Raw genomic sequence first — 13,773 nt, 5'->3', positions numbered from 1 at the left:
GGGTTCAGAGGATATTTACTTGGATGTTGCCTGGTATGGAGGGAAGGTCGTACGAGGAAAGGCTCAGGGACTTGAGGTTGTTTTCGTTAGAGAGGAGAAGACTGAGAGGTGACTTAATAGAGACATATAAGATAGTCAGAGGGTTAGATAGGGTGGACAGTGAGAGTCTCTTTCCTCGGATGGTGATGACCAACACGAGGGGACATAGCTTTAAATTGAGGGGTGATAGATATAGGACAGATGTCAGAGGCAGTTTCTTTACTCAGAGAGTAGTAGGGGTGTGGAACGCCCTGCCTGCAACAGTAGTAGACTCGCCAACTTTAAGGGCATACAAGTGGTCACTGGATAGACATATGGATGAAAATGGAATAGTGTAGGTCAGATAGGCTTCAGATGGTTTCACAGGTCGGCGCAACATCGAGGGCCGAAGGGCCCGTACTGCGCTGTAATGTTCTATATTCTATATATTGATGATGATGAACAGATACATTGGTGATGATGAACAGATACATTGATGATGATGAACAGATACATTGGTGATGATGAACAGATACATAGCTGATGATGAACAGATACATTGGTGATGATGAACAGATACATTGATGATGATGGACAGATACATAGATGTTGATGAACAGATACATTGATGATGATGATGAACAGAGGCATTGATGATGATGATGACCAGATACATTGATGATGATGAACAGATACATTGATGATGATGAACAGATACATTGATGATGATGACCAGATACATTGATGATGATGAACAGATACATTGATGATGATGAACTGATACATTGATGATGATGAACAGATACATTGATGATGATGAACAGATACATTGATGTTGATGAACAGATACATTGATGATGATGATGAACAGACACATTGATGATGATGATGAACAGATACATTGATGATGATGGCGAATACATGCATTGATGATGATGATGAAATGAAAATCGCTTATTTTCACAAGTAGGCTTCAAATGAATTTACTGTGAAAAGCCCTTTTTTGCCACATTTTGGCGCCTGTTCGGGAGGCTAATACAGGAATTGAACCGTGCTGCTGGCCTGCCTTGGTGTGCTTTCAAAGCAGGCGATTTAGCCCTGTGCTAAACAGCCCCTGAATCGCTTATTGTCATGAGTAGGCTTCAATGAAGTTACTGTGAAAAGTCCCTAGTCGCCACATTCCGACGCCTGTTCGGGGAGGCTGGTACGGGAATTGAACCGTGCTGCTGGCCTGCCTTGGTGTGCTTTCAAAGCAGGCGATTTAGCCCTGTGCTAAACAGCCCCTGAATCGCTTATTGTCATGAGTAGGCTTCAATGAAGTTACTGTGAAAAGTCCCTAGTCGCCACATTCCGGCACCTGTTCGGGGACCAGATTCATTGATGATGATGAACAGATGTATTGATGGTGATGAAGAAATATATTGGTGATGGTGATGGACAAATACATTGATGATGATGATGAAGAGATACATTGATGATGATCAACTTATACTTCGATGATAATGAACGGATGCATTGATGATGAAGAAGAGATACATCGATCATGATGAACAGATACTTTGATGATGAACAGATACATTGATGATGATGATGAACAGGTACATTTATGGTGATGAACAGATACACTGATTATGAAGAACAGATAATTTGATGATGATCACTAGATACAATGATGATGATGAACAGATATATTGATGATGATGAACAGATACATTGATGATGATGAACAGATACATTGATAATGATCATGAACAGATGCATTGATGATGATGAACAGATCATTTGATGATGATGAACAGATATATTGATGATGATGACGAACAGATACACTGATGGTGATGATGAACAGATCCATTGATGATGATGAGCAGATATCTTGATGATGATGATGAACAGATATTTTGATGATGATGAGCAGATATCTTGATGATGATGAACAGTTACATCGATGATGAAGAACAGATTCATCGATGATGATGAACAGATACTTTGATGATGAAGATCAGATTCGTTGATGATGATGAACAGATACATTGTTGTTGATGAACAGATACGTTGTTGATAATGAACAGATACATTGATGATGATGAACAGATACATTGATGATGATGATGAACCGATACATTGATGATGATCATGAACAGATTCATTGATGATAATGAAGAGATACATTGATGATGATGAACAGATACATTGATGATGAGCAGATACATTGATGAATACGATGAAGAGATACATTGATGATGATGATCAGGTGCATTGATGATGAACAGATAAATTGATGATAATTATCGAACAGATACATTGATGATGATGAACAGATACATTGATGATGATGAATAGATACTTTGACGATGAACAGATACATTAATGATGATGATGAACAGATATATTGATGATGATGAACAGATACATTGATGATGATTAACAGATGCATTGATGATAATGAACAGATTTATTGATGATGATGAACAGATACATTGATGATGATGAACAGATACATTGATGATGATGAACAGATACATTGATGATGATCAACAGATACATTGATCATAGAATTTACAGTGCAGAAGGAGGCCATTCGGCTAATCAAGTCTGCACCGGCTCTTGGAAAGAGCACCCTACCCAAGGTCAACACCTCCACCCTATCCCCATAACCCAGTAACCCCACCCAACACTAAGGGCAATTTTGGACACTAAGGGCAATTTATCATGGCCAATCCACCTAACCTGCACATCTTTGGACTGTGGGAGGAAACCGGAGCACCCGGATGAAACCCACGCGCACACGGGGAGGATGTGCATTCTCCGCATAGACAGTGACCCAAGCCGGAACTGAACCTGGGACCCTGGAGCTGTGAAGCCATTGTGCTATCCACAATGCTACCGTGCTGCCCTGCATTGATGCTGATGAACAGATACATTGATGATGATGATGAACAGATACTAAAACTCTCCAACCCAGGCAACATCCTGGTAAATCTCCTCTGCTCCCTTCCCAGTGGCTATCACATCCCTCCTATTAAAATGTGGATTCCAGAACTGCCCACAATACTCTCGCTGTGGCCTAACCATTCCTGCCTCGGATGGCTGTCTGTGCGGAGTCTGCACATTCTGCCCGTGCCTGCGTGGGTGCTCTGGTTTCCTCCCACAAGCCCCGAAAGATGTGCATGTTGGGCAGATTGGCCTTGTTAAATTGCCCCTTCATGTCCAAACAAGGTGGGGTGGGGTTACGGGTTTAGAGTGAGTGGGGGTGAGCCGAGTTAGGAACCTCTTTCGGAGGGTGGGGGCAAACTCGATAGGCCGAAGGCAACAGAAAGTCCATGGACCCTCAGCCATTTTAATCCCATCTCTGAAATCCAGCACGTGTACCGGCGAATAAGAGCAATCACAGGATTTCAAACCATATTTAGGCTTTCAAATTATCACTTCAAGAATTAAGTTGATTAAAAATAACCCAGGTCTTTATGTGTGAGATCTGCAGAGATTTCTCACAGGCAGTTCTGCTCCGCAGTGTTAGGCAGCTAATTGGGATAACAAGATTAATCTTTCACGTACTTATTACCCAACTCATTTTGCCCAAACCCTGCGCGCGAATGGGAAAGATTTGCATTCCTCTAGCGCCTTTTGCGGCGATTGCAAAATGCCTCACAGCAAGCCTCCTCCCCTTTTAGAATTTGCAGTGCAGATGGAGGCCATTCGGCCCATCGAGTCTGCACCGGCCCTTGGAAAGAGCCCTCCCCCCACTTGAGCCCACGCCTCCACTCCATCCCCGTAGCCCAGTACCCCCACCTAAACGTTTTGGACACTGAGGGGCAATTTAGCGCGGCCAATCCACCCTAACACCCGCACATCTTTGGACTTGTGGGGGGAAACCGGAGCACCCGGAGGAAACCCACGCAGACACGGGGAGGACGTGCAGACTCCGCACAGTCGGTGACCCCAGCCGGGAATCGAACCTGGGGACGCTGCGAAGCAACTGTGCTAACCACTGTGTGGTACTGTGCTGCCCTAGTAGTACCCATCAGAGTTTTCTAGTAGCCGACGGCGCTTACTGTAGAAGGGCTGACTCTGGGATCTTGCTGTGTCCAACTTGGCTGCCCCCGGAGTTTCGGTTCGTGATTCGGAATTGGGCCCCCCCCACCACCACTCCGCCACCTTTCGGACGTGACATTCGGCCCCACTCTCAGGTGGGTGTTTTGAGACCCACAGCCATAATTGGGACAGTGGGGGGGGTGGGGGGGGTGGGGGGAGGGGGGATGCCGGGCGGGGTGGGGGAGGGTGGATGATCATGGGGTGGAGGGGCACGGGAGAATGTATTGCCTGGGGGGGGGGGGGGCAATATATTTCTCTCCACTGCCGTTGCATAAAAGAACCAGACTATCTGGGTCGAAGTCACGTTGCTGTTCGCGAGATCCTTCTGGGCAGACCTTGGGCTCCTGACCTTCCTGTGCTATGAGTGCGACTCGACCTCGAAGCGTACGTGATTGGCTGAGAAGCGTTCTGGAATTCCCCGCAGCTACGGAATGCATCCTACGGACAGTGTCTCCGGATCCGTCTCGTCCCACCATCGAGGGAACTGGAAAATCCCGCTCCTCGGGCTTGACGCTGCACCCTAATCTCCGCTGGCCGAATCCTGGATTCTACCATTCTACGACCGGGCCCCAGTGTACGTTAGGAAGCTGGACAAGACCCCGTCAATTTTTTAATTTGGAAATTGTGAGGAAAGGACGCTTCACCTCTGGGAGTGATTCCACTGACAGACAAGGATCTTTAATATTAAAATAAACTTTATTCTGAACACAGAACCAACTACATTTACATCACAGAAAACAGCTCACAATTAACAGTTGAACAGTTAATAGTCCAAGGAAATACTTGAATGATTAACTTGTACCTTCTCTATCTCCAATTAAGTAAAGCCCGTTACAGGTCAAAATCCACTTGTAAATAAAGTTTGCAAACGTAGAAAATAGGTGCAGGAGTCGGCCTGCACCACCATTCAATATGATCATGTCTGATCATGCAAATTCAGTAATCCCACTCCCATTTTCTCTCCATACCCCTTGATTACTTTAGCCGCCAGGGCCATGTCCAGCTCCCTCTTGAATATATCCAGCGAACCGGCCCCAACAGCTTTCTGCGGTGGAGAATTCCACAAGTTCACAACTCTCTGAGAGAAGAAGTTCTTCCTCATCTCAGTCCTGAATGGCTGACCCCTTATTCTTAGGCTGTGACCCCTGGTTCTGGACATCCCCAACATCGGGAACATTCTTCCCCCATCCAGCCTGCCCAGTCCCATCAGGATTTTATATGTTTCTGTGAGATCCCCTCTCATTCTTCTAAACCCCAGTCAGTACAAGCCCAGTCCATCCAGTCTTTCTCCATCTGTCAGTCCTGCCATCCCGGGAATTAGTCTGGGAACCTTCGCTGGACACCGTCAATAGCAGGAACCTTCCTCAAACCAGGAGATCAAAACTGCCACAATACTCAAGGTGTGGCCTCACCAAGGCCCTGTGTAACTGCAGCAAGATATCCCTACACCTATACTCCAATCCTCTCGCTGTGAAGGCCAGCATGCCATTAGCTTTCCTCACCGCCTGCTGTCCCTGCCAACCCTCACCGCCTGCTGTACCTGCCAACCCTCACCGCCTGCTGTACCTGCATCCCAACCCTCACCGCCTGCTGTACCTGCATCCCAACCCTCACCGCCTGCTGTCCCTGCCAACCCTCACTGCCTGCTGTACCTGCCAACCCTCACCGCCTGCTGTACCCGCATACCAACCCTCACCGCCTGCTGTACCTGCCAACCCTCACCGCCTGCTGTTCCTGCATGCCAACCCTCACCGCCTGCTGTACCTGCATGCCAACCCTCACCGCCTGCTGTACCCGCATACCAACCCTCACCGCCTGCTGTACCTGCCAACCCTCACCGCCTGCTGTACTTGCCAACCCTCACCGCCTGCTGTTCCTGCATGCCAACCCTCACCGCCTGCTGTACCTGCCAACCCTCACTGCCTGCTGTACCCGAATGCCAACCCTCACCGCCTGCTGTACCTGCCAACCCTCACCGCCTGTTGTACCTGCATCCCAACCCTCACTGCCTGCTGTACCTGCATGCCAACCCTCACCGCCTGCTGTACCCGCATGCCAACCCTCACTGCCTCCTGTACTCACATGCCAACCCTCACCGCCTGCTGTACCTGCATGCCAACCCTCACCGCCTGCTGTCCCTGCATGCCAACCCTCACCGCCTGCTGTACCTGCATGCCAACCCTCACTGCCTGCTGTACCTGCATGCCAACCCTCACCGCCTGCTGTACCTGCCAACCCTCACCGCCTGCTGTACCTGCATCCCAACCCTCACCGCCTGCTGTACCCGCATGCCAACCCTCACCGCCTGCTGTACCTGCCAACCCTCACCGCCTGCTGTACCTGCCAACCCTCACCGCCTGCTGTACCTGCCAACCCTCACCGCCTGCTGTACCTGCATGCCAACCCTCACCACCTGCTGTACCCACATCCCAACCCTCACCACCTGCTGTACCCACATCCCAACCCTCACCACCTGCTGTACCCACATCCCAACCCTCACCGCCTGCTGTACCCACATCCCAACCCTCACTGCCTGCTGTACCTGCCAACCCTCACCGCCTGCTGTACCTGCAGGCCAACCCTCACCGCCTGCTGTACCTGCATCCCAACCCTCACCCCCTGCTGTACCTGCATGCCAACCCTCACCACCTGCTGTACCTGCATGCCAACCCTCACCGCCTGCTGTACCTGCATGTCAACCCTCACCGCCTGCTGTACCTGCATCCCAACCCTCACCACCTGCTGTACCTGCATGCCAACCCTCACCGCCTGCTGTACCCGCATGCCAACCCTCACCGCCTGCTGTCCCTGCATGCCAACCCTCACCGCCTGCTGTACCTGCATGCCAACCCTCACCGCCTGCTGTACCTGCATCCCAACCCTCACTGCCTGCTGTACCTGCCAACCCTCACCACCTGCTGTACCTGCATGGCAACCCTCACCGCCTGCTGTACCCGCATGCCAACCCTCACCGCCTGCTGTACCTGCAGGCCAACCCTCACCGCCTGCTGTACCTGCATCCCAACCCTCACCGCCTGCTGTACCTGCATGCCAACCCTCACCGCCTGCTGTACCTGCATCCCAACCCTCACCGCCTGCTGTACCTGCATGCCAACCCTCACCGCCTGCTGTACCTGCATGCCAACCCTCACCGCCTGCTGTACCCGCATCCCAACCCTCACCGCCTGCTGTACCCGCATCCCAACCCTCACCGCCTGCTGTACCCGCATCCCAACCCTCACCGCCTGCTGTACCTGCCAACCCTCACCGCCTGCTGTACCCGCATCCCAACCCTCACCGCCTGCTGTACCCGCATCCCAACCCTCACCGCCTGCTGTACCCACATCCCAACCCTCACCGCCTGCTGTACCTGCATGCCAACCCTCACCGCCTGCTGTACCCGCATCCCAACCCTCACCGCCTGCTGTACCTGCATGCCAACCCTCACCGCCTGCTGTACCTGCCAACCCTCACCGCCTGCTGTACCTGCATGCCAACCCTCACCGCCTGCTGTACCTGCATCCCAACCCTCACCCCCTGCTGTACCTGCATCCCAACCCTCACCGCCTGCTGTACCTGCATCCCAACCCTCACCGCCTGCTGTACCCGCATGCCAACCCTCACCTCCTGCTGTACCTGCATCCCAACCCTCACCGCCTGCTGTACCTGCATGCCAACTCTCACTGCCTGCTGTACCTGCATGCCAACCCTCACCGCCTGCTGTACCCGCATCCCAACCCTCACTGCCTGCTGTACCCGCATCCCAACCCTCACTGCCTGCTGTACCTGCATCCCAACCCTCACTGCCTGCTGTACCTGCATGTCAACCCTCACCGCCTGCTGTACCCGCATGCCAACCCTCACTGCCTGCTGTACCTGCATCCCAACTCTCACCGCCTGCTGTACCTGCATCCCAACCCTCACCGCCTGCTGTACCTGCATGCCAACTCTCACCGCCTGCTGTACCTGCATCCCAACCCTCACCGCCTGCTGTACCTGCATCCCAACCCTCACCGCCTGCTGTACCTGCATGCCAACCCTCACTGCGTGCTGTACCTGCATGCCAACCCTCACTGCCTGCTGTACCTGCATGCCAACCCTCACCGACTGCTGTACCTGCATGGCAACCCTCACCGACTGCTGTACCTGCATGGCAACCCTCACCGCCTGCTGTACCTGCATCCCAACCCTCACCGCCTGCTGTCCCTGCATGCCAACCCTCACCGCCTGCTGTACCCGCATCCCAACCCTCACCGCCTGCTGTCCCTGCATCCCAACCCTCACCGCCTGCTGTACCCGCATCCCAACCCTCACCGCCTGCTGTACCCGCATCCCAACCCTCACCGCCTGCTGTACCCGCATCCCAACCCTCACCGTCTGCTGTACCTGCATCCCAACCCTCACCGCCTGCTGTACCTGCATGCCAACCCTCACCGCCTGCTGTACCTGCATGCCAACCCTCACCGCCTGCTGTACCTGCATGCCAACCCTCACCGCCTGCTGTACCTGCCAACCCTCACCGCCTGCTGTACCTGCATGCCAACCCTCACCGCCTGCTGTACCTGCATGCCAACCCTCACCGCCTGCTGTACCTGCATGCCAACCCTCATCGCCTGCTGTACCTGCATGCCAACCCTCACCGCCTGCTGTACCTGCATCCCAACCCTCACTGCCTGCTGTACCTGCATGCCAACCCTCACCGCCTGCTGTACCTGCCAACCCTCACCGCCTGCTGTACCTGCATGCCAACCCTCACTGCCTGCTGTACCTGCATCCCAACCCTCACCGCCTGCTGTACCTGCATGCCAACCCTCACCGCCTGCTGTACCTGCATCCCAACCCTCACCGCCTGCTGTACCTGCATCCCAACCCTCACCGCCTGCTGTACCCGCATGCCAACCCTCACCGCCTGCTGTACCTGCATCCCAACCCTCACCGCCTGCTGTACCTGCATGCCAGCCCTCACTGCCTGCTGTACCCGCATGCCAACCCTCACCGCCTGCTGTTCCTGCATCCCAACCCTCACCGCCTGCTGTCCCTGCATGCCAACCCTCACCGCCTGCTGTACCTGCATGCCAACCCTCACTGCGTGCTGTACCTGCACGCCAACCCTCACCGCCTGCTGTACCTGCATCCCAACCCTCACCACCTGCTGTACCTGCCAACCCTCACCGCCTGCTGTACCCGCATGCCAACCCTCATCGCCTGCTGTACCTGCATCCCAACCCTCACCGCCTGCTGTACCCGCATCCCAACCCTCACCACCTGTTGTACCTGCATCCCAACCCTCACCACCTGCTGTACCCGCATCCCAACCCTCACCGCCTGCTGTACCTGCATGCCAACCCTCACCGCCTGCTGTACCTGCATGCCAACCCTCACCGCCTGCTGTACCTGCATGCCAACCCTCACCGCCTGCTGTACCTGCATGCCAACCCTCACCGCCTGCTGTACCTGCCAACCCTCACCGCCTGCTGTACCTGCATGCCAACCCTCACCGCCTGCTGTACCTGCATGGCAACCCTCACCGCCTGCTGTACCCGCATCCCAACCCTCACCGCCTGCTGTACCTGCATCCCAACCCTCACCGCCTGCTGTACCTGCCAACTCTCACCGACTGCTGTACCTGCATGCCAACTCTCACCGCCCGCTGTACCTGCCAACCCTCACCGCCTGCTGTACCCGCATCCCAACCCTCACTGCCTGCTGTACCTGCCAACCCTCACCGCCTGCTGTACCTGCCAACCCTCACCGCCTGCTGTACCCGCATCCCAACTCTCACCGCCTGCTGTACATGCCAATCCTCACCGCCTGCTGTACCTGCATGCCAACCCTCACCGCCTGCTGTACCTGCATGCCAACCTTCACCGCCTGCTGTACCTGCATGCCAACCCTCACCGCCTGCTGTACCTGCATGCCAACCCTCACCGCCTGCTGTACCTGCATCCCAACCCTCACCGCCTGCTGTACCTGCCAACCCTCACCGCCTGCTGTACCCGCATCCCAACCCTCACCGCCTGCTGTACCCGCATGCCAACCCTCACCGCCTGCTGTACCTGCATGCCAACCCTCACCGCCTGCTGTACCCGCATGCCAACCCTCACCGCCTGCTGTACCTGCATGCCAACCCTCACCGCCTGCTGTACCTGCATGCCAACCCTCACCGCCTGCTGTACCCGCATGCCAACCCTCACCGCCTGCTGTACCTGCCAACCCTCACCGCCTGCTGTACCCGCATCCCAACCCTCACTGCGTGCTGTACCTGCATCCCAACCCTCACCGCCTGCTGTACCCGCATCCCAACCCTCACTGCCTGATGTACCTGCATCCCAACCCTCACCGCCTGCTGTACCTGCCAACCCTCACCGCCTGCTGTACCTGCATGCCAACCCTCACCGCCTGCTGTACCCGCATCCCAACCCTCACTGCCTGATGTACCTGCATCCCAACCCTCACCGCCTGCTGTACCTGCCAACCCTCACCGCCTGCTGTACCTGCATGCCAACCCTCACCGCCTGCTGTACCTGCCAACCCTCACCGCCTGCTGTACCTGCATCCCAACCCTCACCGCCTGCTGTACCTGCCAACCCTCACCGCCTGCTGTACCTGCATCCCAACCCTCACCGCCTGCTGTACCCGCATGCCAACCCTCACCGCCTGCTGTACCCGCATGCCAACCCTCACCGCCTGCTGTACCTGCATCCCAACCCTCACCGCCTGCTGTACCTGCATGCCAACCTCACCGCCTGCTGTACCCGCATCCCAACCCTCACCGCCTGCTGTACCTGCCAACCCTCACCGCCTGCTGTACCTGCATGGCAACCCTCACCGCCTGCTGTACCTGCATGCCAACCCTCACCGCCTGCTGTACCCGCATGCCAACGCTCACCGCCTGCTGTACCTGCATGCCAACCCTCACCTCCTGCTGTACCCGCATGCCAACTCTCACCGCCTGCTGTACCTGCATGCCAACCCTCACTGCCTGCTGTACCCGCATCCCAACCCTCACCGCCTGCTGTACCTGCATGCCAACCCTCACCGCCTGCTGTACCTGCATCTCAACCCTCACCGCCTGCTGTACCTGCATCTCAACCCTCACCGCCTGCTGTACCTGCATGCCAACCCTCACTGCCTGCTGTATCCGCATCCCAACCCTCACCGCCTGCTGTACCTGCCAACCCTCACCGCCTGCTGTACCCGCATGCCAACCCTCACCGCCTGCTGTACCTACATGCCAACATTCAGCGACTGTTCCACCGTGACACCCAGGTCTCGCTGTACTTCCGCTTTTCCTATACTGCCACCATTCAGATAATAATCGGCCTTCCTGTTTTTTTGCCACCAATAGCCTCACATTGAACCACATTATGTTGCATTTGCCAAGTGTTTGCCCACCCTGCAGCCTATTTTCAGCCTCCACACAGCACACATCCGCCACCCAGGTATTGCATGTAATTCCTTCGTTCAAATCATTAATGTATATTGTGAGCAGCTGGGGTCCCAGCGCTGAATCCTGCGGTACCCCGCGTGTCAAAAGCCTGTTGAAAGTCCAGGTACACAACATCCACTGGCTCACCCTCGTCCACTCAAACACGGGGTTACTTCCCGCCCTCTGTGTCGTGAGCCGTTTTCAGAATGTCACTTTAAGAAATGTTTGCCTTCTCAAGTGGCTGCAGTGATGTCAGTGTGTGGGTGGAACTTTCGGTTTGAGCTATAAGCTGTTTGGGGCTCTTGCGTTTGAGTTTCTTTTTCAGTTGGAGAGCTGCATTCAAACCAAGGAGATGTATTTTGGTCTCTCTCTCTGCCTGCTAAAGAATGTCTCCAGATCACTTGATTATTTCAAAGTAATACCTGTTTCTGTGAGGAATGCAAACCTACTGGGCGCGATTCTCCGCCCCCCCCGCGACGGGTCGGATAATAGCGGGAGGGCCTTCCCCACATTTTTCCCGACCTCCCGCTATTTTCCCCCCTCACGCCCGCCCCCCGACACGAATCGCTGCTCGCCGTATTTTTTACGGTGAGCAGCGATTCTCCCCTAGCCGATGGGCCGAGTTCCCAGGCCTTTACGGCCGTTTTCACGAATGGCAACACACCTGCTCTCACCGTTCGTGAAAACGGCCGGAAAGTGCCGTTCTGGGGAGCCATGGCACCGATTGGCACGGCCGGCCAAGCGTGCCATGGGCCCGCGATTGGTGAGCACCGATTGCGGGCAGCGGGTCCGAACCCCGCACACTCTTTGTTCCTCCGCCGCCCCGCTGGATCTGTCCGCGGGGCGGCTGAGGGGCATAACGGCCCGCGCATGCGCGGGTTTCACGCATATGCGTGATGACGTCATCCGCGCATGCGCGGGTTGGAGCCGTCCAATCCGCACATGCGCGGCTGACGTCATCGTGCGCGTCAGCCACCGTTAACTTTGGCGCGCGGGCTTAGCGAATTTCGCTAAGCCTGCAATGCCGAGGTTCACGGGGCCCCGCTGCTAGCCCTGACCGGGGAGCAGAATCGGGTACCGGGAGGGGGCGCGGAGGCTGCCGGGAAACACGGCCGGTTCCACGGCAGCCTTCACAACTCTCCGCATTTGCGGAGAATCGCGCCCACTGTCTTTGTTAACGAGGGTCTTTGACTTATGGATGCTTAAAAAGTTACTAAGGGTTAACTACAGAGTATTGTATCTTTGGGGGCATATCAGTGTTGGTTGTCGATAAGATGTTTACTGTGTGTTTATAAAATATCAACAGGATTCAATATTGTTTTTGTTTAAAAGTACTTTGATCTCTGTTGCATCACACGTGTAGAATGGGCCCTTGTGCTCCCCATAACCAAAATCTATTAAAAGTTGTGGGTCAGATGAACTCCATGATACGCTTTGGGGTTCTCTAAACCCTAGGACATAACACAGCAAAGGAGAAAGACCCTAAGACGCTTTCAGCCACATCATGTGCCTTTGACAGACTAAAAGTTAAAGTGCCTGCTACAGACTTGGCTCCTCCAATTAATTGCATCATCTCTATCTCTCTCACCATCATGTGGCCGTCTTACTAAGGGGAAACATAACCCCTCAATGATCTAATCCCCAGGGGACCATCCTTCTGCAAACATGCATTAGGAGAGCTCCATCCCCCTCCTCCCCCCCCCCCCCCCCCCCCCCCCCCCCCCACTGTGGGCCCTCAAGCTCCAGCCTGCTGAAGATTCACCTGAGGATCCCAGAAGAAGGCCGGGAGCCCCCTGGATCCTGGGCCCCGGGAAGGCCCCCGCCGAAGTGGTCAAGTCAAGTTGGTAGCAGTGAGCGGGCTGACTCCACCCCTGCTGCAGACTTGGCAGAAGCATCTATAAATAACGCTGGGATCAGTAAAGTTAAGAGGTAAGAAGATCACACCGCTGGCTCGAGCTGTACAGTCCTGGTGAACAGAGGTAGCACCTTAGGAAATACATAAATCATTTCGCTCCATGGCCGTCTCCTCGGTTCTCTTGTTGCTGTTGGTATTATTGGTTGCTCCCCTACCCCCTCCCCCCTTCCCCGCACGCCCATTCCATAGTGGTGGGTCACAGGCTGGGTCCTACCCCAACCCCCACCCCCCCACCCCCCCCACCCCGTTGCATTGCCGAAGACCGATGTCTCCACGTGCCGAATTTACTCAGGACTCACACTGAACAATTCCACCT

Source organism: Scyliorhinus canicula, chromosome 29 (assembly GCF_902713615.1).
Source record: "Scyliorhinus canicula chromosome 29, sScyCan1.1, whole genome shotgun sequence".
Classification (NCBI taxonomy): domain Eukaryota; kingdom Metazoa; phylum Chordata; class Chondrichthyes; order Carcharhiniformes; family Scyliorhinidae; genus Scyliorhinus; species Scyliorhinus canicula.
This window is presented reverse-complemented; position numbering follows the sequence as displayed.